At 42.9% G+C, this 26567-nt stretch overlaps 1 protein-coding gene and 1 pseudogene across 6 annotated transcripts in view; both read right to left on the reverse strand.

Moving 5' to 3' along the window:
- Window positions 1–26567, reverse strand: part of ACTN2 (actinin alpha 2) — a 107193-nt gene that overhangs the window by 64371 nt on the left and 16255 nt on the right. The window lies entirely within an intron of this gene.
- Window positions 1719–2873, reverse strand: LOC142429823 (interferon-induced GTP-binding protein Mx1 pseudogene; annotated as a pseudogene).

Here is a 26567-nt window from a genome sequence, read left to right on the forward strand (position 1 = left end):
GCTACCATGAATTGTGTCTGACTCCATTTATTTCAATACTTCACTTCTATCTCTCATGCTCTCAGTAACTCTACTATGATCTTTACTTATTATCGCTGTACAATTGCGCCTACCAGACCTGTAATGATGTGTTAGGGGCTGGCTTCCCCTGACAGGCTCCCTAAGTCTAACTCATCTATTCTTATTCTTATGAGATCTTTCTTATTCAACGTCCAACGTCCACATGCAAACAGGGTGGTTGAAAATTCCATGGCTTGGCTCAGGCTCTCTCAGTTCTCAAAGTAACGCCCCTGCTTTTCAACACTTTGAAGAGGTCTTACGCAACAGATTCACCCAAAGCAATGGGTCATTTTGGTCTCTTGACTGCTGCTTCCACGAGCATTGATTGTGGGTCCAGGCAAGACACAGTCCTTGACCACTTTCATCATTTCTCTGCCTAGCATGATGTTGTGTATTGGTCCAGTTGTGAGGATTTGAGTCTTCTTTACATTGAGTTGTAAGCCTTATTGAAGGCTGCAATCCCTGATCTTCATCAACAAGTACCTCAAGTCCTCCTCACTTTAAGCACGCAAGGTTATGGCATCTGCATCGCTCAGGTTGTTCATAAGCCCTTCTCTAACCCCGATGCTGCATTCTTCTTCAGAGAATCCCGTTTCTCTGATTATAAGCTGCGTGTACAGAGTAAGAATGGTGAGTGGATGCCACCAGTGGTGGGCTTCAGCCAGTTCGCATCAGTTTGGCAGAAGCCAACCCCCTACTTTTTGGTTGAGTTTGGCAAACAGGTTGTTAAAAAGGCACTCGTGATAAGAGTTCTCACTAAGATGGGTGGCTGCGCAGCTGCCCAATATGGAAATCACAAACTTACATTCCTTCCTCTGTTTTATTTTTATTTATGTATTTTAGTCAAAAGATGAGTGTTATTTCAAACCAAGAAAACAAAAGTCAGGGGAAGATGCACACACAAGACACCAATGCTACTAAAATCCTGGGTGGATGAAGGGACAATTACAAAAACCAGGAAAGCATCATCTTGCAATGCTTAGCATGACCTCCTGCTGCTCAAGAGACAGACAATGCTCAGGGAGGTTGGAATGAAATGTTTCCAGTTGGGAACATGCCGCCCTTGCCCCAGCCTAATCCTGTGCTTCAAAGGGACAGGCTCAAGTTTAAATGCTTGAACTCAAACTGCTTAGCTCAGTTTCTTCGTCAGTCTTCCTGGGCTCATGGATGAACAGTGACAGCGACCATAAGGTTGACTGCATACAAGGCATTAGAAGGCCTGGTGGATTGGTGGATGGCTAGGGGACCCCCCGCACATGGATTCAAGAAGGGTGTTCTGTCTGCAGAGAACCGCTGTACCCGGTGAACTTGACCAGGCATCATGTAGCCTGGGTCAGCCGTGCCAACTGCTCCTGCAGGATCTTCCTCCTGTTGCTGGTGCATCTGCAGCAGTCAGTTGTAGGTGCCCTTGTTCTGCAACACAGCATCCCCTGGTACAGCTGCTGCCTGTACATCTGCAGGAAGAAGAACTGGATGACCAGAGAGATGTGGCTGGAGATACGGTTGCTGGCCTCCTCTCGGTGGGAGAGCAGGTGGCACGTGACCTCTGACTTGTAGAAGCCCGCTGTCTGCTGGAAGTATGGCAGCCTTGGAGCTTATTCTTCCCATCCTCCGATTCCTCCTCCTGGACCGTATGCAGTGAGTTGCTTAAACCCTGTCTAGGCAGTAGACAATCTGCTCCATTTGGAAGTGCTGTCGGACTTCTCAGCTTCCTCCTCTTGCTCTAATTCCATGTCCCCAATTTTGGACTTGGCTGCTCTGTGCAGGTTGAAAAATCCAGACCATATCAGTCACCACAGGACGCATCTCCAACTCTGGCTCTGGCAGTTTTTTTGATGTGTGCTTTTCAATCATCTCAAACGTCCCAAACTCACAAAGCCTGGCAACTCTCCGGCCTGATACCAATTTTCAAATTTCCAGATCTCCTTATGCATAGTCTTATAACCTTCCTGAAAACTGGTATCGATTTCCACACCCCATTTTGAGAACTCAGGTCGGATTTTGGTGAACAGCCAGCACTTATCCTTCCTGACTGACTTTTTTCCTGGGGCTAAAACAAGGATGTCCTGGTTGACTGCATTGATTTTATCCATCAGAAAGAACATTTTCTTGTTCTCACCTACAGGGATGATGAGGCTGTACTTTGGTAACTCCTCTGTTGCCATCGGGTGGAGCGCCTTCATTTGGCTTTCTAAGATGGACAGAGATTGACAGATGCGTGTGATGAGTTCAGTGTCGAGTCTTTCTGCCAGACATAGAAATGTGACCTTTCCTTCCTCCAGAGGAAACCTAAGTAATGGGCATGGTCCTTGAAGGTCTGCCGAGTCTTGGCCAGGCTCAGCCTTTCCTAGATGTCCTGCTGACCCCAAGCACTTGAGGATCAGGCAGCTTTTCTCTGGGTTGCACACCATGTCCTCTACCTTGTCTTCTGTGCCTCGGTCACCAGGTCAGGCTTGGTAAGATACCCATGTTCCTGTCTTCACTGGGATCCCCTTTCTGAGCCACACTGAGTGCATCTGGGGTAGTGATGTCCACAGCACCCAAATGATGCTTTCCTGCTGGTGGATGTACTTCCTAAGGAGGGCTTTGATTTGTCGTCCAGGGTCAGCTGGCTGATTGCCCACAGCCACCCTGGTTATACCAGGAAGGTCAGTCAAGGTCAGATCCGGGACAGCTGGGGAGCTGATCTCCAGATCAGTGAGCTCATGATTGATCCTCATTCTGTCCCCAGTCTTGGTGTCCTGTGCTTCATTTACTTTCATTTCCATCTCCAAAGGGTTTTTTGGTTTTGTACCAGAAGACAACAATACCATTGCCCCTGGGCAGGGAAACCGCCCTTCCCCCGGCCCCCCCAAAGCCTCCAGCACTGGGCTCTTGTCAGTTCTTGCTGGAGCTCTGGACCTCAAACACAGTGCTTTGGGGGCAAGCAGCAGGTCTTGATCCATGTCCAAGGTCCTTAATGAGGTCCATGCAGGGGCGAACCTTCTCCTCATACAGGCTGTTCTCAGGTCCTGGCCTTTTCTCTGCTGTACACATGGCTTGGGTTGTATCAACATTACCATCTCGTAATAGAATATTGTGGACCATAGCAACTGAGTAGGATGTTACCCTTTCCATTTCAGAATGATGCTTCTTCTTCCTTTGTCAATTAAGCTCCAAGAACACGTTCCATTTACTTGAAGGGGGAAGAATATTCCAAGGAAGATGAAAGAACTCATCTCTGGCACCTCCCGTCTTGGGGCAGCAGAAGAATCCTTACTCTCTTTTAAAGCTCACGGGTGCACACAGCCAATGATGCTCAAATAAAAGAGAAGAATATTGCAGGTGAAGATTCCAATCAAGAAACCATATGGACATGGGAAAATAAACTAAAATGATTTGAAAGGCAAAACAAAGAAGCAATGTGGAACTATGTTAAGTAACAGTTTTATTGTTTTTTGCCAGATATTATTTAATACTTTTCATTAATACTTTAAAACTTTCTTATAACACAATCTAGTTTTGGATGCCTTTATTATTGTTCTTATTTGAGTATTAACTCTGTGAAATAATAAACTACCTTTTGGCTTATCGTTTTTTTAATATGTAAAACCATCATCAAGGCAGAGAAGTGGTTGTTAAATTATTTGAAATCCACCATTGGACACCACCTTGATGCACATCTTTCTTGATTTTAAATGTGGCAGTATTACCTTGTTCTGTTCAAACAAGTCCCCCTTGTTCCACACTCAGGGCCTCTTGGAACACAATGAAGTGTTTTAAGATTTCCATTCTCAAGGCAATCCATAGTTTGTTATGATCTACACAATCAAATGTCTTGTCATAGTCGATAAAACTCAGGTACAACATCTTTCTTGTATTCTTTGCTTTCAGTCAAGATCCATCTGACATCAGCAATTGTCGTCCTTGTTCCATGTACTCTTCTGCATCCAGCCTCCATCTCTTGCAGCTCCCTGTCAATGTATTGCTGCAGTCATTGTTGGCTGATCTTCAGCAAAATTTTACTTGACTGACATTCCGCCATTTCAGGAGGTAGCATATGACCATGAAATCATGACCATGACCATGAAATAATGGTACGGAAGTAAGAAATTCCAGCTGTCCTGAAAGCATTAGCCAAAAACAAGGCTCCAGGAATTGATAGAATACCACTGAAATGTTTCAATAGGCATATGAAACCCCGGAAGCATTTATCCATCTGGGCCAAAAAATTGCAAGACTTTATTGGCCAACTGACTGAGAGACCCATATTTGTACCCATTCCAAAGAAAGGTGACACAAAAGAGTGCTCAAGTTATAGGACAAAATATCACAGTCAAGCAAATGTCTTTTAATAACCTTTTCTTTCTTCATGAATGATGTTATTGATGTCCTTCCACAGATTACCAGGTCTTATGTCATTATTGTTCAATATGTCAAATCTGTTCTTGAGATGTTCTCAAAATTCAGGTGGCATAGACTCAAGGTTGTATTTTGGCTCTTGTGGACTTGTTTTAAATTTCTTCCCCTTCCACTTGAACGTTACATAATCACCTTTTGTGTTGTTGAAAAAGGGTTTGGCAATGAAGTTGTTGGTCTTGCAAAATTCTCTCATGAGCTCTCCAGCTTTGGTTCTATCACCAAGCTCATATTTCCCAATTATTATTCCTTTCTCTTTATTTCCAAATTTTGCATTGCAATCACCAATAATTATCAATGCATCTTGATTGTTTGTTTGATTAATTTCACACTGAACACTTTTGTAGAATTCTTTAATTTCTTCATCACTCTATTTCCTAGATTCATATTTGAATTGTTATATTATTGGGATTTCCTTGAATGGAAATAGATATAATCTTATCACAGACAGCATTGTATTCAAAATAGGTCCTGAAATGTCCTTTTTGACTAGTAATGCAATGCTATTCCTCTTGATTGTGTCATTGCCAGCAAAGCAAACCACTTGATTTTCTTGTCCAAAATGGCCAATACTAGTCCAATTCAGTTCACTGACAATTAGGATATTGATTTTTTTTCTTTAGCCACGGGCTTCTTTAGAAAAAAATTTTTTCCTTACTTTTATTGGGGGTTCTTACATCTCTTACCACAATCCATGAACTCATCCAGTGTGTCAAGCACATTTGTACATATGCTGCCATCATCATTTTCAAAGCATTCTCTTCCCACTTGAGCCCCTGATATCAGCTCCTTCCTCCCCTGCCCACCCTCCCTCATGAATCCTTGATAAGCTATAGATTATTATTTTCATATCTTACATCATCCTCAGTCGCCCCTCACCCACTTTTCTGTTGTTCATCCCCCTGGGAGGGGGTTCTAGATTGATCCTTGTAATCAACTCCCCCTTTCTCCCCCAACCTTCCCCTAATCCTCCTGGTATCTTTACTCTCATTGTTGGCCCTGAGGGGTTTATCTCTCCTGGGTTCCCTGTGTTGTGGGCTCTTGTCTGTAGCAGTGTGCATGTTCTGGTCTAATATGATTTGTAAGGCAGAATTGAGGTCATGATAATGGGAGGGGAGGGCGCATTAAAGAACTAGAGAAAGTTGTGTGTTTCATCAGTGCTATACTGCACCCTGATTGACTCATCTCTTTCCTATGACCCCTCTGTGAGGTGATGTCCAATTGTCTACAGATCAGCATTGGGTCTCGACTCCATGCCTCCCCCCACCATTCACCTTGGGTATAATTTTGTTCTACTTCTTCAATGCCTGGGACCTGATCCCATCTATACCTCATGATCACACAGGCTGGTGTGTTTCTTCCAGGTGGGCTTTGTTGCTTCTCAGCTGCATGGCTGCTTGTTTATCTTCAAGCCTTTAAGACCCCAGATGCTATATCTTTCGATAGCTGGGCACCACCAGCTTTCTTCACCACATTTACTTGTTCACCCGCTTTGTCTTTAGCCATCATGTTGGGAAGGTGAGCACCACAGAAGGCCAAGGGTTTCTTTTATTTTTTTTCCTATTTCATGACATTTTGTCTTTTGCTATCATAATTTATGGATCACCTTCTATTTTAATTTCATTTAGTCACATTCATTCATTCACTTGTCTACTTCCATTATATCTCATAAAGATTCTCTTTCCTCATCAAGGGAAGCTGGCCTGACCCTTGGAAAAGGTGACTGAGGGACCACCTGGATCCTCACTTTTGGAGATGCTCTTGAGGGGACGCTGCAACTTCTTCCTCTTTTCTGAATTTCATTGAATAGTCTTCATTTTTGAAATTTGATGCTTATTGATACTTGATGGAGCCAATGAAAGTACAGACTTTTAACTCGTGCAGAGATGGTTTTGGATAAGTGCATAGCATCTACTGTCTGTCTCTTTCTCTTTTTAAAAATCATTTTATTGGGGGCTCGTACAACTCTTATCACATACATCCATTGTGTCAAGTACATTTGTACATTTGTTGCCAGGATATTGATCTTTATGCATTCTATTTCATGTTTGATGAGTACTATTTTTCCTGGATTCATGCTTTGTATATTCCAGTTTTTCCAGTTGTTTCTTCTCATTTTGAGTCATGCCCCATCAGGAAATGAAGATCATGAAGGCTTTACTCACACAGGTTTGATTCAATTCACACTATTATCTATCCAAGCCTTTCTTCGAAGGTACTTCTGGGTAGACTCAAACCTGCAACTTTATAGTCAGCAGCTATGGTAGTTACATAATCTGGTGTCAACTTGGGATTCGAGAGGATTAAGAGTGAAGGGGTGGAATCTCGTCTGTAAATCGGGTCATAGTCAATGAGGCCTCTCTGTGGGCATGGCCTTCTCCTGAGAATTCTGGGAACTCCTCTATTTCCTTCTTGGAGGCAGAAGACACTTCTCTCTCTTGGAGACCCTCTACTGACAAGACACATGGTACTATGCCCTGGGAGCTGTGGAAGCCACATGAATCTACCACTATGCAATCAGACCTCTGGAGCCAGAGAAGCCACATAGAGACCCCTGCTAGTGCTGAGATGCTTACAATACCACTGGATCCACAAGACTTACAACCCACTGGCCTGCGATCCTCTGCATTCAGTATCATTGCATGCATTTTGTGAGTCTGAAGACTTTATAGATTGATATCAGACATATGGGCTAATATTGGGCTTATGGATTTTATCTCGATTGGCCTGGGACATTGTCTTAATATTTAATTGCTCTTGTATATAAGCCTTTTTTTCTATACAAATATGAGTCTCCATGAAATTTGTTTCTCTAGTTTACCTGGACTAACACAGCAGCCAAGTGAATGAACCATTTTCACTACTTGGAACCTTTAAAACAAATGCAATAATTTTGGTTGTTATTAGTTGTTTATTCTGTTCTCACTCATAGCAACCTTTTGTACTGTTGAATGAAACACTGTCAGGGGTCGGTGTAAGATATAAAATAATAATAATAATTTATCAAGGGGCATGAGAGTGGGGGCGGGGAGAGTGACTGCCATCAAGGGCTCAATAGAAAATAAATGTCTAGAAAATAATGATGGCAATATATGTACAAATATACTTGATACTATTGATGTATGGATTGTTACAAGAACTGTAAGAGCCCTCAATAAAATGTTTCTAAAAACAAAACAAAAAAAACCCTGCCAGGCCCTATGCCATGATCACAATTGTGTGAGCCCATTGGTACTATCACGGTGTCGCTCCATCTCGTTGAGGATCTCCCTTTTCCTTGCTGACATTCCACTTTAGCAAGCATGATGTCCTTCTCCAAAGGTTAGTCCCTCCTGATAACATGTCCAAAGGACATCCTTGCTTCCAAGGAATATTCTGGCTGTACTTCTTCCAAGACAGATGTGCTTGTTCTTTGGCAGTCTATAACATAGTCAGCATTCTTTGTCAACACTATAATCCAAAGACATTAAGTCTCTTCTGACTTTCTTTTTCATTGTCCAGCTTTCATATGCATATCAGGTGATTGAAGATATCATGGCTTGGGTCAGGCACACTCTAGAACTCAAAATGGCATCCTTGTTGTGTAACATTTTAAGGAGGTCATGCACAGTAGATTAACCCAATGCAATAAGTCAGTGATCCTCAATCTTCCTAATCTTGTGACTCTTTAATACAGGTCCTCATGTTGTCGTGGTCCTCAAAGCATAAAATTATTTTTGTTGCTACTTCATCATTGTCAGTTTGCTACTGTTATGAATCAGGTGACCCACAGGTTGCAAGAAGTCATTGGATTTGGGGACTGCAGCCTCCGTGCCCACTGACTGTGGATCCAAGCCAAATAAAAATCCTTGACAGCGTCAGTCTTTGCTAGGTTAATCATGATGCTATCTCTTGGTCCAGTTCTGAGGATTTTTGGTTTTTTACATGAAGGTCTAATCCATACTGAAGGTTGTGGGCTTTGGTCTTCATCAGTAAGTAAGTACTTCAAGTCCCCCTTCAAACATTTCCTTACTACTTTGATATCAACAAGCTAGGTTGAGTCCTCTGCATATTTCAGGTGTAATGTGTCTTCTTTCAATTCTACCTCTTTCATCTTTGTATGTGACAGAAAACCCTACCCGGCCATCCCCAGCAGGTATAAAGGAGGGTCTGGGCGGCAAAAAGAGTTCAATGCTTAACTACAAAGTGAAATGATAGAAGTTCAAGTTCACCCAGAGGCACCTCAGAAGAAAGATTTGGTGCTATTTCTCCAAAAGGTCACTGCCATTTAAACTTCTAGAGCACATGAACACACAAGTAAGTTTAATGTGGCTCTCCCAGGCCCTATGGGCCTATTTAGTTATGGATTTGATCAGAAATCCTGAAATGTGAATTTTAAGCTTAAAATGGCAGTCTCGGAGAGGCGGCTTCCACTTAATCCAGGGACGGTTTAGAATATACAAACAAAAAATTGCTGAATACTTGGAAAAATGCCTTTCAGGTTTTAATCAGTAAATCTGGCCAAATTTGAGTTTGGGAAATGATCCCTCTGAGATGTGGGATAACTTCCAGAGACGATGGAACAAATGCAAGGGGTGGAATGTGGGAATGGAAAAATAGCTACCGTTTTCAGGGAGAAGACGAAGCCATGATGGTTCGGTAGTAGAATTCTTGCCTCGACGACAGACTCAGGCTTGCTTTGGGAATGCGGTGTTGTCATGGTGAACAGGTTTCAGCACAGCTTCACTTGGCTTAACTAGCTGACAGCTAAAAATACCATTTTGGGAAAATTCTGAACTTTGAAAGAATATGTGTGCATTATTTTTAAATAGCATCCTCTATATTACTTTAGGACGTTGTACATGCAGACAAGAGCCCTTGGTGGTTGTATGAGGCCGGGTTGTGTAGAGACAAAAGCGGTGATACTCATATAAGAAAGAGCTTTATGGAGGAATTGAATGCTAAGAAGGCCTCCTAGGCCAGTTCCACTTAAGTCCATGGGCCCAATGCCACGTGGAGCCCTCTTCAGATTCACCTAGCTGAAGGCTGCTGACACAGAAAGGAGACGTAGGATACAGGTAGATCACAGGCCAGTGGGTATCGAGTGATATGGATCCAAGGTCAGTGGAACACAGAAGGGTACTGGCAGCTCTCAGGGTCATGAGGTCCACATGGGACCACCCCTGGAGGTAGGCACAGAGTCTCAGCAGACAGGAAGGTAAAGACACACAGAGAGGGGCAAGGGCCCCCAGCGTCTCTCGTATAAAAGGACTACACCGCCCAGGAGGCATCCATCATGAGGCTGTGACCTGACTGACAGGTTGGGCTCCATCTCTACACGAGTGAAAATTGACACAAACACTAGCTGTCACAGTGGCACAGAGGGTTGGCTTTCTACTGTAACCTGGGATTCGGTGGTTAAACCATCCAGTGGCTCGGTAGAAGAAAGACCGACAGTTACCTGCCCCTATAAAGACCCCAGCCCAGAACCCGTGACCCCAACCCCAACCCTGTGAGACCCCAACCCTGTGAGACAGCGGTACTTTGTCACCCGTTGTTGCTATGAGCCAGATTCAATCCAGGAGACGCATCAGTAAATTGTAGACAACTGATAGTCATGCAAAATAAGTCATTTCTACAGGCAGGCAAATGCTTTCTGTCCAGTAGCCAGACAATTTTTCTTCCTCCCATGGAAAACAGGGATCCTGATCGATAAGTGCATCTATTCCTGGGATTCTTTTCTGAACTAACTGTACCACTTCACCAGATTCCTTATCATGAATTGAATGACATTTTTAGCATGCATTCATTTTAAAAATAGGTTTGTGGAGATATAATCCACACATATTTCGGTAGTTCAATCGTATTCAAAAGAGTTATATAAACATCACCACAATCAATTTTAGAATATTCCTTCTTCCTTGTACTCATTATTATCAATGTCACAAATCCTATCAACATTCCCCACCATGCCCCTAGGAAATTATTAATCCAGTTGTGGTCTCTACTCAGCCTAGATTTTCATATACGGAACCAACATACAAACTCCAAACAAACACAAACAAATAGCCCAACAACAACAGAATAAAACTGAGGAAACACCTCAATGGGAAAGAAAACAGAAAATATTAAAAACTAGAACAAGTATTGGCTCAAAAGGGAGAGAAATGACCAGGTGTCATTGGTTAGCTTAACCACAACTACAGTGGTCCCCTTGTAAAGCACACTGATAACAAGGCACTCTTCCCATCCCTGGTCTGTAGTACGAGGGGATTTTCAAGGGGCTTAAAGCCCGTAGGGGACCCTGCAAATGTGTTAGGGCTTTCACTGTAAACCACGGCCTTCTGAAAACCAGGTGTTCAGAATTTAAGCTCTAATAGGGTTCCCTCCTCCAGACCAAGTGTTCATTTTTGTATGGGTAGAAGTATCAAGTTTTAACCCTTGAGAATTATCTTTTAATAGTCTTTTATCTAAAAGCAGGCCAACATTCAGCTACGCGACTCCAATCCAAACTTAACTCATTTCAATGAAGACAAGTAGCCATCGACATGCCTACTCCTATGCAAGCATCAGCTTCCAAACCCTGAGACCAGAAGAAGGTCCTGCATAGAACAGAAGAAAAATGTGATACAGCACCCCAAATCATAAAAGCAACCAGGTTGACTAGGCATAGAGACTGGTGGAACCCCCAAGACTACATGCCTTTGGGTCTGGAACTGAACTTACCTCCATCACGGAGAATCAACCATTTAAGGTCAAAAGAGAAACATTGCCCAAGGCAAAAAACAGGATTAGGAAAGAAAGAGTGGAAACAGGAAGGAATAGGATACGGGATGGTACGTTGAGGAGGTTACAATGGATGAGTTGAAACAAACTCTGTTTGAACTTTAGATTGTAAAACTGATGATCTATTCTATAATTAAATACACACCTAACTTGCAATCACACACACACACACACACACACACACACACACACACCTCCTCACTAACTGACATGCAAAAATTGGTATCATGTGAAAAGAGAGGATGGCCACACCAGATCATAAAATGGAGCCTGACTCTATCGTTTCAGAATGCCACACTACAGAGAGCCACGGTCCAGCCAAGTTGACACATACCCGGAACCGTCACAACCAAGGTCATCTTACTGCCAGATGTGCATCCTTGATGTGCCAAATACAAGGACAGAGTTCTTACCTTTGGCATAAATGCACAATGTTGGATTTGGTTAACAGGTGAGAAGTAAGAGGACACAAGAATGACACGTAAACTCACTGAAGGATATCATTTGTGGATCTTAAATTATAGTGTTCTTCCTTTGTCTTATGAATATAACTTTTTTCTTAAGTCTTGGCTTACTTTTGCTGCATTCCTTTCCCTTGTCAAGCACGCTATTTAAAACTCGACGTGTGTCCCCATGTTCCCTCTTATCCTGATTACCATAATTAACACTGGAGTTAGGGAAAATCACTTTGTATATTTTTCTGTTTCATAAAGATCTGATATTTATCTGGAAGCCGAAGTATTTCTGCTCATTTCTTCCCTTCTGCGCAAGACAATGTCCTACAAACATCTTATTGCTGCTTACCAGCGTCTTTATTACTCGTTCTCTCACTTCTTATTTTCCGATGCAATTTCTCATCTCCACATGGCAGAGTGGGTTACGAGCTGGACTGCTAACTGCGAGGTCAGCAGTTCAAACTTGCCAGCAGCTCCACAGGCGAAAGAAAAGGCTTTCTGCTGCTTCCATAAGATGTACACCCTTGGTGGATGATACCTTCAGAATCAGGGTGTGAGGGGCGATATTGGGAGAGTGGAGGGTGAGTGGGTTGGAAAGGGGGAACCGATTACAAGAATCTACATGTGACCTCCTCCCTGGGGGACGGACAACAGAGAAGGGGGTGAAGGGAGACTCCGGATAGGGCAAGAAATGACAAAATAATAATCTATAAATTATCAAGGGCTCATGAGGGAGAGGGGAGCAGGGAGGGAGGGGGGAAAAAAGAGGACCTGATGCAAAGGGCTTAAGTGGAGAGCAAATGCTTTGAAAATGATTAGGGCAAAGAATGTACAGATGTGCTTTATACAATTGGTGTATGTATATATATGTACTGTGATAAGAGTTGTATGAGCCCCTAATAAAATGTTTTAAAAAATTAATAAATAAACATAATAAAAACAAAAAAAAGATGTACACCCTTGGAAACTCAAGGGAAAGCTCTAGCCTAGGCTGTCTACAGGGTCGCTGTTAATTGGAACAGACTCAATGGCAATGAAATTGGCCTTTGAGTTTTGATATGTCTCTTAAATTCCCAAGTTAGAATTAGCATCATCTCAAAGATATCCAAATGTCACCAAGCCATTTACTTTAATGCTAACTTGTAACTCAAGCTGTTGTTGTTGTTGTTTGGTGCTATCAAGTCAGTTCCAATTCAAAGCATCCTTCTGAACAACAGACTGAAACGCTGCCCTGTCCTGCCCCATCCCCAAATTGCTGCTGTGTCTGAGCCCATTGCTGCAATCACTGTGTCAATCCATGTAAGTGAAGGTCTCCCCTTTCTCACTAACCACCTACCAAGCATGCAGTCTTCTCAAGGCGCTGGTCTCTCAGGACGGCATGTCTCAAGTATGTGAGCTTCCCTGTTCTCGCTTTCAGGGAGCATTCGGCATGCATATCTTTTGGGGGTTGGGGGTTGGGCATGTTCAAAACATCTTTTTTTATTTTTTTATTTTAACAATTTATTGGGGCTCATACAATTCTTTTCACAGTTCATACATATACATACATCAATTGTATAAAGCACATCTGTACAGTCTTTGCCCTAATCATTTTTTTCTCTTTTCTTCTTTTACATTTTATTAGGGACTCATACAACTCTTACCACAATCCATACATATACATACATCAATTGTATAAAGCACATCCATACATTCCCTGCCCCAATCATTCTCAAGGTATTTGCTCTCCACTTAAGCCCCTTGCATCAGGTCCTCTTTCCCCCCCCCTCCCTCCCCATTCCCCCCTCCCTCATATGCCCTTGGTAATTTATACATCGTTATTTTGTCATATCTTGCCCTATCCGGAGTCTCCCTTCCCCCTTCTCTGCTGTCCCTCTCCCAAGGAAGAGGTCACATGTGGATCCTTGTAATCAGTTCCCCCTTTCTAACCCACTCACCCTCCACTCTCCCAGCATTGTCCCTCACACCCTTGGTCCTGAAGGTATCATCCACCCTGGATTCCCTGTACCTCCAACCCTCATATGCACCAGTGTACAGCCTCTGTCCTATCCAGCCCTGCAAGGTAGAATTCGGATCATGGTAGTTGGGGGGAGGAAGCATCCAGGATCTGGGGGAAAGCTGGGTTCTTCATCGATACTACTTCACACCCTAATTAACCCATCTCCTCTCCTAAACCCCTCTATGAGGGGATCTCCATTGGTCGACACTTGGGCCTTGGGTCTCCACTCTGCACTTCCCCCTTCATTTAATATGATATATATATATATATATATATATATACACATACATACACACTCTTATATCTTTTATTTTTTTTGCATGATGCCTTATACCTGGTCCCTTGGGCACCTCGTGATCGCACTGGCCGGTGTGCTTCTTCCATGTGGGCTTATTTGCTTCTGAGCTAGATGGCCGCTTGTTCACCTTCAAGCCTTTAAGACCCCAGACACTATCTCTTTTGATAGCCGGGCACCATCAGCTTTCTTCACCACATTTGCTTATGCACCCATTTGTCTTCAGCGATCCTATCATGGAGGTGTGCAGTCAATGATATGATTTTTTGTTCTTTGATGCCTGGTAACTGATCCCTTTGGGACCACTTGATCACACAGGCTGGTGTGTTCTTCCATGTGGACTTTGTTGCTTCTGAGCTAGATGGCCGCTTGTTTATCTTCAAGCCTTTAAGACCCCAGTCACTATCTCTTTTGATAGCCGGGCACCATCAGCTTTCTTCACCACATTTACTTGTTCATCCACTTTGACTCCAGCCGTTGTGTCGGGAGAGTGAGCATCATAGAGTTCCAATTTAATAAAAGAAGGTATTCATGCATTGAGGGAGTGTTTGAGTAGAGGCCCAAGGTCCTTCCGCCACCTTAATACTTGACCTATAAATATAGACTCATAGATCTATTTCCCCATCCTCCTATATATATTTGCATGTACATGTCTTTGTCTAGACCGCCATGAATGCCCTTTGACTCCTAGCTCTTTCCTCCATCTCCCTTGACTTTCCTCCTGCCCTACTACCATGCTTCATCGCCACCTGGGCTAGAGTATACCTCTTCTCTAAGCACCCTTACCCTTGATCATTTCCCACCAGGCCTGCCACTCCCCCTTCTCTACCATTTGGGGTCCCATGTTTTTCCCTTGTCCCTGGGTTTGTTAACACCACTTCCTTACCCCCCCTACCCCCCCACCCCAAGTCCCCCCGGAACTGTCGGTCCCGTTGTTTTTCCTCCAGATAGTTCATCCAGCCTGTCCTATTCAGACAGACCTGTGGAGTCACTAACATGCACGAAAACTAGACAGAGGAAAACAAAGCAACAGTATACAACCAGACAACAAAAACAAACCACTGACAAAGAACAGAACAAAACAGTTCACAAGAGAAAAGCTTGTAGTTAGTACCGGTGGAGAGGTCTGGGAGGCTGGCCCCAGCACCATAAATTAAGTGGATTCCTGCCCCTCCCCCCAAAAGAATTTGTTCCAAAGGACGACATTGACTCTGCAGCTCTGGGAGATGGACATATTTGATCAGAGCACACAGGAGCAGATGAAGGGGCGGGAGGAGAGAGTGGAGCACAGCCTGGCCCACCAGGCCGTGATGATGATGTTCCTGAGTAGAGCAGCCAGTCCACAGAGAGAACAACATGGCTGGCCCCACTATGAGACATGATGCCCCTCAGTGACTAAGGGCGATACAGGGGACAGCACCGGAGACACAGTGTGGGAATTGCACCTGACCTGATCCCACCACACCGAGGCAAATCACTGGGGGAGTGCAGCGGAACAGCAAGGGAATGGAGTGGCAAGGTCCCCAGGGAATGCTGAAAGTGGACTTTGGGGCCAGGGCGTGGTGCCCCAACAGACTGGACTGGAAAACGCTCCTAAGGGCCAGCAAAACATCTTTTGCAGTAGATTTGCCCTAGTGCAATACGTTTTTTCTCAACTGCTCACATGAGAGCTAAGTTTTTAGTTTTTTGAGGACCTGTCTCACTATTTTCCACGGTGGCTGTACCATTTTGCATTCCATCAGCAAGGGGTAAGGTTTCCAGTTTCCCCACATCCTCACCAGCACCTGTTGCGCGCACGTGTGTTTTATTTTATTTTTGTCATAGACATCCATTAGAAGTGAAATGGTCTCTTAGGGTGGGAATGCAAAACCAAAATGTTTGCATCTTTCTAACGGCTAATGATGTTGTGCATTTAAAAACAAAGTTTTAATCATTTTATATACCTGTGTGTGCATATATCAGCGGTCTGTCTTTAACAGAATGGCTAAAAAGTGATAGCTGATAACCTATCCTATTTTAAATGCTAATCAAATCCCACCAAAAGTTTTAGAGTAGAAATATTCAGATTCTTCTCAAACTATTTAGGGGTTAGAAATATAAGTTAAACTAAATGAAATAAAATATCCTCAGACCCAAAGTCTAACTCATCTGTACTCTGAAAGGTAAAAAGTAGTAAGTCCCATGAACCATAAGCTTCAAGATATCCTCAGGCCAGGAGCCTGGTGGACTCACAAATGGCTCTGCAGAGCTGGCCCAGCCAACGTGCAGAATTCCTCTGGAGACTTTCTGGTAAGCAAGCATCTCACACTCCCAGAAAACAGCCGTACATAGGATTGATTCCGATATGCTTCCCAAAATAACCTGCCCCTTGGAGCCCGTGTAATTATGTGTACGGTATGGGCCTGTGGCAGGGCAGACCCATCTGGTGCCTGGTTTTAGGCAGCGTGACATTTACTGAAGTTCCATTACACTCTTTGTCAGGATGAATTCATGCTTGAATAAAAACATATCGATGTTTTCCCTCAGCCCGTCCCAGGCTCGTACGATGCCACCAGTAAAGTAAATTTTCTTGTATTCAAATTCACCATACTGTTACTATTTTCAGGGACCCGAATAAATGGCTGCCTGCACAGAGGAATTAAAGGTTTGGTTTGAGAATTGAATCACACTCTATATCATTAGACTCTGGATTGGTGTACTGGGCCAGATTACAGTTCTAATTAAGAACAGTCACTATCAAGTATATAAACATACAGGTTCCTTCTACATATGGTGAAAACGCTGGGTACCATATGGAGTTTTAAAAAAAACCCCAAGGAAGTTGGCATCTCAGTTCCTGCTAATTCCCCAGAGAGGAACCAATGCTAGGATTGTCTCCATGATGTGGCTCTTTCCAGGCTCAGGCTGATGAAAGTATTCATAAGAAGTCTTTGTATCCTGAATCATTTCAGACAATAATATAAGTATGAAGTACATCGATATGTTTCTATACTTTGACATGAAGTGATCTATTAGACATTATGGCAAAAAGAAAAAATGGATTTTCTCGGGTTATGGCTTTGTAAAATTTCTTATGTAGATTTCCTGTAAGTAACATGTATTACTTCTGAGACCATTTAGAAACTTATACTAAAAAGTTAATTTGGGCAATCACCTGCAATTTGTTAGCTCAGATTCATAAATTATATTCTTTACTCTTCCCTGGGTTATCTTTAACATTCATATTGCTAAGTGAGAAAAAGATAACCTACTTAAATGAGATAAAATCCAGCAACGTGAGATTTCTGAAGTGAACCACCCGGTGAAGTGTCTTCAAGATTAAAATGTCTGTCATTACCTTTCAAAACCCTAGCGGAGAAGGTACACACTGTCCAAGCTGTAGGCCCACAGAACAGAAATCCTCTGGAGTCCTCAATATCCAGTTACCCAGATACCGCTTACAGCAATAGAACTCTCTGTCACTCACCAGGAATTTCTGACAAGACTTTTCCTGCTCCCTACAAAGTCCTTAGAGGACTGGAATACTGGCAGTCCCAGCTCGTGCCTCCTTATGTAAATAAGGTACGACTTTATATTAAACATGATTCTATCACACAAGACTCACTTTCCTCCCATTTTTCTTAACATTTCCTTCCCAGATTGTCAGGTGTCAGAACGCATCAATATCATCTTGTAATTGTCAGAAAAGACTACCGGTCAGAAGTACAAATCTAGACAGACCAGACTTTGGTCATTGTACTAGACATCTAAATTATGTTTATCCCTTACTTTTTCGGACATACAAAATAAGCATCTTTTTTTAATTAAATACTTTTTTACTGGGGGCTTTTACATCTCTTCTCACAATCACACAATCATCCATTGTGTCGAGCACATTGGCACAGATGTGCCATCATCAGTTTCAACGCATTTTCTTTCTTCTTGAGCCCTTCATAGCAGCTCCTCCTTTCCCCCTCCCTCCCCCATCCTCCCTCCCTCATGAACCCTTGATAAGTTATAGATTATTATTTTCATATCTTACATCGTCCTCTGTCACTCTTCACCCCCTTTTCTGTTGTTTGTCCCTCTGGGAGGGGGTTATATGTTGATCCTTGTGATTGCTTCCCTCTTTCTCCCCGCCCCCCATCTCCCCCTTATTCTCCTGGTATTCTCCTTGCTGGCCCTGAGGGGTTGATTTATCCTAGATTCCACGTGTGGTGGGCTCGCTCTTATCGGTAGCAGTGCGCATGTTCTGGTCTAGTCCGATTTGTAAGGTAGAATTGAGGCCATAATAGTGGGGAGAAGGAAGCATTAAAGAACTAGAGCACTGATGAAGTACACAACTTTTGAATAACTCAAGGATTAAGGGCATTAACTTCTGAGCCTTGAGAAAACACATGTAACCGTTTCTTGCCTTGAAACCATTTTATTAGAGCCTAACCCAGACATCGTATCAGTCCACGGCTCAATCATATCAAGTAGCATTGTGCAATCACTACCACAGTCAATTTCAAGACATTTTCTTTGTTCTTGTACTCCTTGATATCAGCTCCCCAATGCCCTCTCCCACCTCCCTGCCCCCCGACCCACCCCTCAGGAACCCTTATTCAAGTTATTGTATCAATAGATTCATTCATCCTGAGTTTCATATGCCAACCACCCCCCCAGAAAAATACATAACAGAGAGTCAACAAGGCTACCATCAATGACAAACTACAACAGAGATAAACTCCAACATGGAAGGAAAAAAACACAGAAAACATTTAAAAACAGATCAAGCACAAAGTGTATCAAAAGGGAGATGGAATGACAAGATCTTAACCATTCAAGTCAAATTGATCATTGTGATCTAGCATAGTCGTCTCCACAGTGGTCTCTGACTGACACCAGGTGATTCCCATCCCTCAGTTATCGTTAGAAGGGAAATCACAGAGGCTTAGTCCCCGTGTAGACTCCCCCAAACTTGCCACTCCTCTTCCAGGCTTCTATTAACTGGACACTTTACCAACAACATGAACAATCTCTTAAGACATGTTTTGTACTTTACATGTACTATATCATAAATCCATCAACATGAAAGCTGCATTGTCAACATGAGCTTAAAAGGTGCAAGGGTTCAGCACTTGCTTGAACGCTGAAAGGAGAGCTCCACAGCTTTCCTTCTCTCTTAAATGGCATTTACTTGGATTCGGGAATCTCGAAATGGCTGGTGACCCCAGCTGCAGACCTCAATCTATGGTACATATTAGGGAATTCAGCTTTTTCTTGTAATGTCACGACGGGTTTCTGCTTCTTGGGAGCAAGCCCAGTACCATCAGTGCACTTAATATCGGCCCCATGGCGTTAGTCAAGGTTCATGGTACCACAGCGAGTGCCATGGAAAATACACAAGAGCCGTCCCTGTCACTTTCTACTGTGACGGGCAATTTGCTGGGGAGATGAGCGGTGCACACAGAGATGGTTATTGTCGCACAGAGTTGTTTGTTTGTTTATTGAATATGTACAACTGGACCCTTGAAGTGCAAACCCGTGTTGCCCGAGGGGCAATTATATACAACATACTATTGGACATTTTAGCCATTTTTTTTCATTTCAGCCATTTTTACCAGTAGAGTTCAATGGCATTAATAATACTGAACTATGTTGCGCAATCACTGCCTCTATCTGTCTAATAGTGGTAGACAGATACAATTTTTCATCGCCCTTAACAGAACCTCAGTACTATTTCAGTACTACCTCCCCGTCCCCTTCCCACGTGCCCGGCAACCACTAATAATCTCTGGTCTCTATGCATTTGCTTATTTGCCTTTTTCAGGTTCAGAGATAGATCGGTCCTTTGCGAGAAGGCGGTAATATTCTCTTGGCACTAGTCTCCCCGAAATATTAAATATTTTAAGCTTCCATAAGGTCGCTCCGGTATTGCCTCAGAACAAGATGTCCGCATAGTTTCTGGACTAAACTGGCCCATTTTTGAGAGGCAAAGGAGGCAATTATTTATAATTACTGAGATAAGAGTGAAACCTGGAATTTTCCTGGGCAAACCTGAATGTATGGTCACTTTTCCTTTAAAATGACTGCACTTTCTTTTATCAATGCATCCCTTTAGAGACTAAAGGCCCCGAGAGACGACATGATTTTCCCAAGGTCACGTGGTTGTTTTTCTGTTCCTTACCCTCTGGGAGGACAAGAAGGAAAACGGAGAGGAGTCAGGTGGTCTGAAATTGTTGCGTGTCTGTATCCGTCACCAGCGCCAGGGTGAACCTGGGAATTCACCTTCTCTAAGTAGGCGAGGCCACATCTGCTTATAAATAAAATCCTCCCCAGGAAGCAGTCTTGGAGAAACTGCCCCTAAAAATAACCTTTCCTGAAGAATCCTTTACATGTCTGTTTTGCGCATTCCTCTGGGTGTATTCTCAGGGTGGTGGAGGAAATGGAGATGCACAAGTACCCAACTCACCATCCTTAGACCCGGGTCCCACCTTTGAAACAAAGGTAAATGCACTGCTCAAAGTTGTAAAACAGGCTCAGAAGAGATGAAGAGATCTACCTGGTAGCATCTGCAGGGTCAATTAATAAGCTCAGTTTGCCAAGAGGACAGACATGCTCCTTACGCACCACATGTGTTCGGCCAGTGCAGACTTGACACATGGGCACAATGTGTGCTTAACCAGATGAAATTTACTGCATGTTTAAAGGTTTCACTCATGCCAGAAGAGCTCTCTCAGCACAAATCCAGGTTAAGTGCACATTAAGTAAACATCCCAACCTAGCACTGCCCAAGCCCACAAGTCCAACATTGACCCAGATATCCGACACCGATCCACAAAGTCCTCCTCCATCTCACAAAACACACACAATGATGCCGACTGCAGGAGGAAAGCTGAGTCAGTGAACGTGTAAGCATCTCAGCATTGGCAGGGGTCTCTACATGGGTGCTCCAGCACTCAGGGCTGAATCAGGGTAGGTCCATGAGGCTTCTCCTTGGGGATGTCTTGCAGGAAGTGAGCCTTGCCAGCTGAAGCAGGGAACTGACTAAGGCAGCTGCACCCTGGTCTGACCATCACAAAGCAAGAGACCGGAGAACTAAAAAGGCGAGGCTCACCAAGCCATTTATCCCTCTGCCCTTCAATTAGCCTCACATGTGTTTATCGGCCAGGTTGGCACAATAAACTAACTAACTCGCCTTACAAATCCAAACGAACCAAAAGCGAAATCAGCTGACCTCCTAGTGTGTCAGAGACCTGAGTTCTGTTTGGTTTTCAACAACTAATTTTAAAAGTGCACCCCCAACCCTCGCCCCCGAGGGTGTCTGTGTGGACTCTAACCTTCAACCTTCGATCGATAGGTAGCCCAGTGCTTAGCCATTTGTACCCAAGGATTCCACACAGAGCAGAAAGCAGCAGAAGCTTAGCACGACCTTTAGAGTTAGCTGGATCTGAAGCATGTTTCTACTGTTCCCAGGCCAAAACATACAATAAACTATTAGCATTTCCATATTTTATACATTTATATGCCTCCATAATTTGTACATGCATTTTCCAACTACCCTTTCCCTATCCCAACCAAAAAGTTATCCAACTTCCCAAACTAAAATATGGCAAGCATCAGTAATATGTTGTCAAAATGAAATCAAATATAGTCTATGGCTAAAACAGTTCCGGAAATTCTCCATATATTAGTGCTTCTCTGCTTTATGCAGTGAATGCTTTGGGATGCTGTGAATGATATACCAAAGTCCCTCTTTTCTTTATTTTTAAACACTGGCAAAAAATGGTGCATGCGTTTTATCAATTTTACTCTCATTGAGGAGCAATTCTATGTGTTTTTGTATCATGCTGAAAATTTTTAAACACACTTGCATTATCTGAAAATTAACATAAAGGGTTAAATATACAGTAAAATAAACTATCATTTTATATTGTTATATATAACAACCCACTGCTATCAAGTTGCACTCAACAAGCGATTGAGCAGAGTTTACTCCCTAGAGTTTCCAGAACGAAAGCTTTATGGGAGTACACAGCCTCAAATTTCTCCCAAAGTGCAACAGGTGGGTTTGAACCACAGGCTGCTAGACGTTAGCAGCCTAATGTTTAATCCACCGTGTGGTCTAGAAATTAGATAGTTGTAAAATACAAGGCTTCTATGTTTCCAACTAGTATCCCTCACTTCATACCCCAGTCCAACCTAAAGCTACAAAAATTTTCTGGGATGTTTTTTCAGAATAGAGAACTATTCCCTTCTATGGGTGATATCTATGAGTCAGAATTGAATTGATGGTAGTAAGTTTGTTTGCTTTTTCCTTTCTTTCAGCTGGGTACTCTCCAAGCTGATTACAATTCAGTGTGTCTTTTACCACTTTCATGACTACTACTCTCCCCAACACAGAACACTTATAATTAAAACAAAAAGCCTTATACCACCTAAATGATGACATACATTTTATTTATCTTAATTTTATAAGTAAAACATAGAAAAAGAAAAATCTACATTGGACTATTTCCTGTATTTGGTAGGCTACAACAAAACAAATTATACCTTTTCCATTTGTTTTAACCAGTTTTCAACAGTCTTCCTCAAGAAAGCCTATCACTGATTTTCCAATTGCAAAGGGTTTTTTGTCACAGATGTGTGAAATATCATCAATAATTTCCTACAGCTTTTCATCTCCTCTGGAACTATAACTTGTTTCAGGAGCTAAAAGATAACCCATTGTCCAGTGTTAAATCCCTGGGATGCTCTTCCAGTAGCTAAATCAGCGATTCCAAGCTTACTGTCAAAGTGCCGATGGAATACCGTAGTGAATTTCTCCAGAAAGAAAATCAAAGACATCTAGACAGTTTAGGGGGCTCCGGCCTCTTCTCTCTGCTGGTGTTTCACTCCTGAGAAGCATGGTTTCTTTCTAAGCAGCATCTCTGCTTCCTACTCTGTCCTTTCCTCTACTCGCGACCACAATTTCAACCAGAGCCTGTTATGAAGCTGATTCCTATACCTATACCTCTAGCCTTTAGATTTTGCAAATTTAAAGCTATATATTTGCAAAGACACAAATTAAATAAATATATAATAACATATAAGTGGATTTTGAGTTTTCTTTGTTAATTGGGTGAAGATTTTCAATCTGGAGGAAAAAATCACATCATTTCAGTTCAAATTTAGGTCATTAAAAAACTTTCATAAATACCTAAATCTGTATGTACAAGGGGACTTCAAAAAGAGTACAAAAATGAAACTAAGAGGTGAGGTAGTTAAAAGATTTTGTCCAAGAGACACTCCTACCTAGGGGTGGAGTCCAAGCTGTCAATCAGGTCACAGTCTGATGCCGGCTCTTTGGGGGCGTGGCTTTGTCTCAAGGAAGACTGAGAACTTCCTACTCTCACCGCTTCACCTGCTTGCTTGCTGGCCACTCAGAAAGCCTCCAGAGCCCTTCATGGTTCCATTGACCTTGGATCCACACGACTCTGAACCTACTGTCCTGTGATCTCCCTACCTGCTGCAGCATTGCGTGTGGCTGGAGAGGGGCTTATGGACTAGTATCAAACTTAACGGAATTGAATTGGTCTGCGCTGGGATACTTCCTTGATACGTAATTACTTCTTGATATAAAGCTCTTTCTTTACCTACATGAGTGTCACTGGATTTGTTTCTCTTGTCAACCCAGCCTAACAAGAGAGAGTTTTTCCACACATACACAGTCATATGTATTACATAATGTTTGCTGTAGCAATGTTCAAATATATATATATATATATATATATATATATATATATATATATATATATATATATATATATATATAATCCTTGGCCCCATACAGTTATAACACTGATCAAAGAAGAAGACATGGTAGAGGGAGGCACTGGACACAGAGAATGCAAAAGCTTCCCACTTGCAGTCCACATGAGAAGGGACTTTGCTTTCCTCTTTCTTTTGTGGAAAAATTCCACTTTAGTTCCATTTTCCACAAACTTTTTAAAGTCCCTTTGTATCTCCTGTCTCTTGTATGCAAAGCAATGGTGCTACTAGGCATATAGTGTTAAAGTATATATATTCTATAATTCACCTATCTCAAACAAATGCCTGCTATTGGTTTATGTATGTACTAAATTATAGGCCTAATACTAATTTAATGTATGCTTTCCCTACTTACAAATGAAAAGTTTACCATATCACAGGGTACCATATACTTCAACTCATAAACTGCAGCCTTTAATCTTGTTTATTAGGCATCTTTTGAATGCTGTGGAATTCGCCCTGTGTAAGGACATCACGGCTTCTAAAGGCAGCAAAGCCAGCGCTAGTCATTGCAGAAGCACTGCTCAGGATGTGAGTAAACCCTTTGGGGGCCACATCTGACCTCCTCTTGCTACACAGGGAGAAGATGGCTCCATTTTCACACCAGCCCAAGGCCAATGGTCCCAAGGCAGAGGTCAGGTATGCCTCCACCCACATCTCTCTTTACCGATTCTGATACCGACTGCTTCTCCCGCGACAGTAGACTTTTAAGTTGGATTCAAGCAGTCACTGCAATGGCCACACAGAACACATCGACACAACTCACCAGGAGAGGTGTCTCTAAGGAAAGTTAACAGGTTAACAAGTCATCAGTAAACCCCAAGGACACAGTCATTGGTCTACAGCAGCACCTCTGCTCAGCCAGCCAACAAGTCTCTCTCTCTCTCTCTCTCTCTCTCTCTCTCTCTCTCTCTCTCTCTCTCTCTCTCACACACACACACACACACACACACACACACACACACACACCTGAGTGGGGCACATTTGGATGTTTAGATGATAGAGAACATTGCACAGGCGGGATTCTTCACAAATATTTTCTAATTCCTTCTACCAACTTGGTTAAATTATGGCCCTTAAGTCTCGCTTCTCTTAAGGGCCAGGGTAGTATCAGCTGAATCTTCCATGTATGACCCTCGCTGCTAGTTGCTATTCAGTGCGCTCTGCATCATAGTGAGTACACATACAGCAGAACCAGACATTGCTCGGCCTATGCCATCTTCATGATCACTGTCATGCTCAGGTCTACTGTCGTGGTCACTGAGCATTTTGAGTGCCTTCCAACCTAAGGGCTCCATCTCCCAGGACTACATCAGACAACATTCTCTTTCAACTCACTGGATTTCCATCAGCCAATTTTCAGAAGTTTGCCCAGCCTTTTTTCCTAGTCTATCTTCGTCTGAATGTTCTGCAAAACCATATCCACCACAGATGACCATGCTGGTGTCTGAACTTTTGGTGGCACAATTTCCAGCATCATAGCGATGCATAAACCACCACAATCTAACCAATGAAGAGGTAGCTGCACTGCCTCTGACCCAAGCGAGGCCTTAATAAGTGTTTGCCAAATGAATAAAAGCATGCATTGGTGTGTTGGCATTCCATTTAAATATAGTATTATTCCTCAACAGGACTGCATGTAAAAATGTCTTCCAGTTTGTGATCTAGAAAACCGAGGGGATTGGGAAGTGGTGTGTGTGTGTGTGTGTGTGTGTGTGTGTGTGTGTGTGTGTGTGTGTGTACTCAGACAAATGAGCATTAATGTAAAATAAATTGTCCTCAGATTTCTTTAGAAATATCAAATTCTTGTACAGGTAATCAAGATTTTTCTTCGTTTAAAATTTGGCTAGCACTGTTAGCAGCTCTTCCCGAATCTTTGCTCTCTGTTCTTCCTGGAATAATTAGTGCCGTTCCCAGGGAAACAGCAGAGTAATTCTGACTGTCCTCCAACATATCCCGTATCCTCCTCGCGGTAGCTCCCGCCCACTCCAGGACTGTGCCTTCTCTGTAGCGGCTCCCAGCTGCAGCGACTGACTTAGAGCTTTCTGACAGTTTTCTGAGCTGCGCTAAGTCTCCCAGCTAAGAGTTACATTCCTCCTCCCACACACGGAAAATCTGACTCTGAGCTCAAATGTTCTTGATGAATTTGACCCGAGGCCTAAGGGAGACCCCTTTAGGGACACTTCGCATTGCCCAGGAGAGGGTAGAAGGTTAAAAGGTAATGTTTCCATTTTCAAACGACTTCACCTGGGATTCCCCACAGAAAAGCAAAGGCCTGTTTGGAAAAGTCCCCCTGGGTTCAGAGTCTCCCATCTACCTTTATACTCTTGCCTCTCAACAACAACAACAACAACACACACACACACACACACACACACGAGACCTGAAACTCTAATTTTCCCTCCAGAGAATGGTCGTGAAGACACAATAAGTGCTGCCACATCCCCTGAATAATAACATATCCTGTAACTATTTAGTTTCACATTGAGATACATTCTACTAGAGCAGTGGTTCTCAATCTTCCTAATGCCCGATCCTTTCATACAGTTCCACATGTTGTGGTGAACCCCCAATCATAAAATTATCTTCATTGCTACTTCATAACTATGATTTTGCTACTGCTATGAATCGGATGACCCCTGTGAAAGGGTTGTTTGACCCCCAAAGGGGTCACGACCCACAGGTTGAGAACCCCTGTACAAGAAGGCAGTCTCTCATTAGTTTGTTACTCATCACTCTCACTGTCTTAAATTTCAGTCCAGGAGACCTAATGGTGAGGCTCATATCTGCCTAATTGAATGTCTACAACAACATCCAGAGA

Source organism: Tenrec ecaudatus, chromosome 1 (assembly GCF_050624435.1).
Source record: "Tenrec ecaudatus isolate mTenEca1 chromosome 1, mTenEca1.hap1, whole genome shotgun sequence".
NCBI classification, from domain to species: Eukaryota; Metazoa; Chordata; class Mammalia; order Afrosoricida; family Tenrecidae; genus Tenrec; species Tenrec ecaudatus.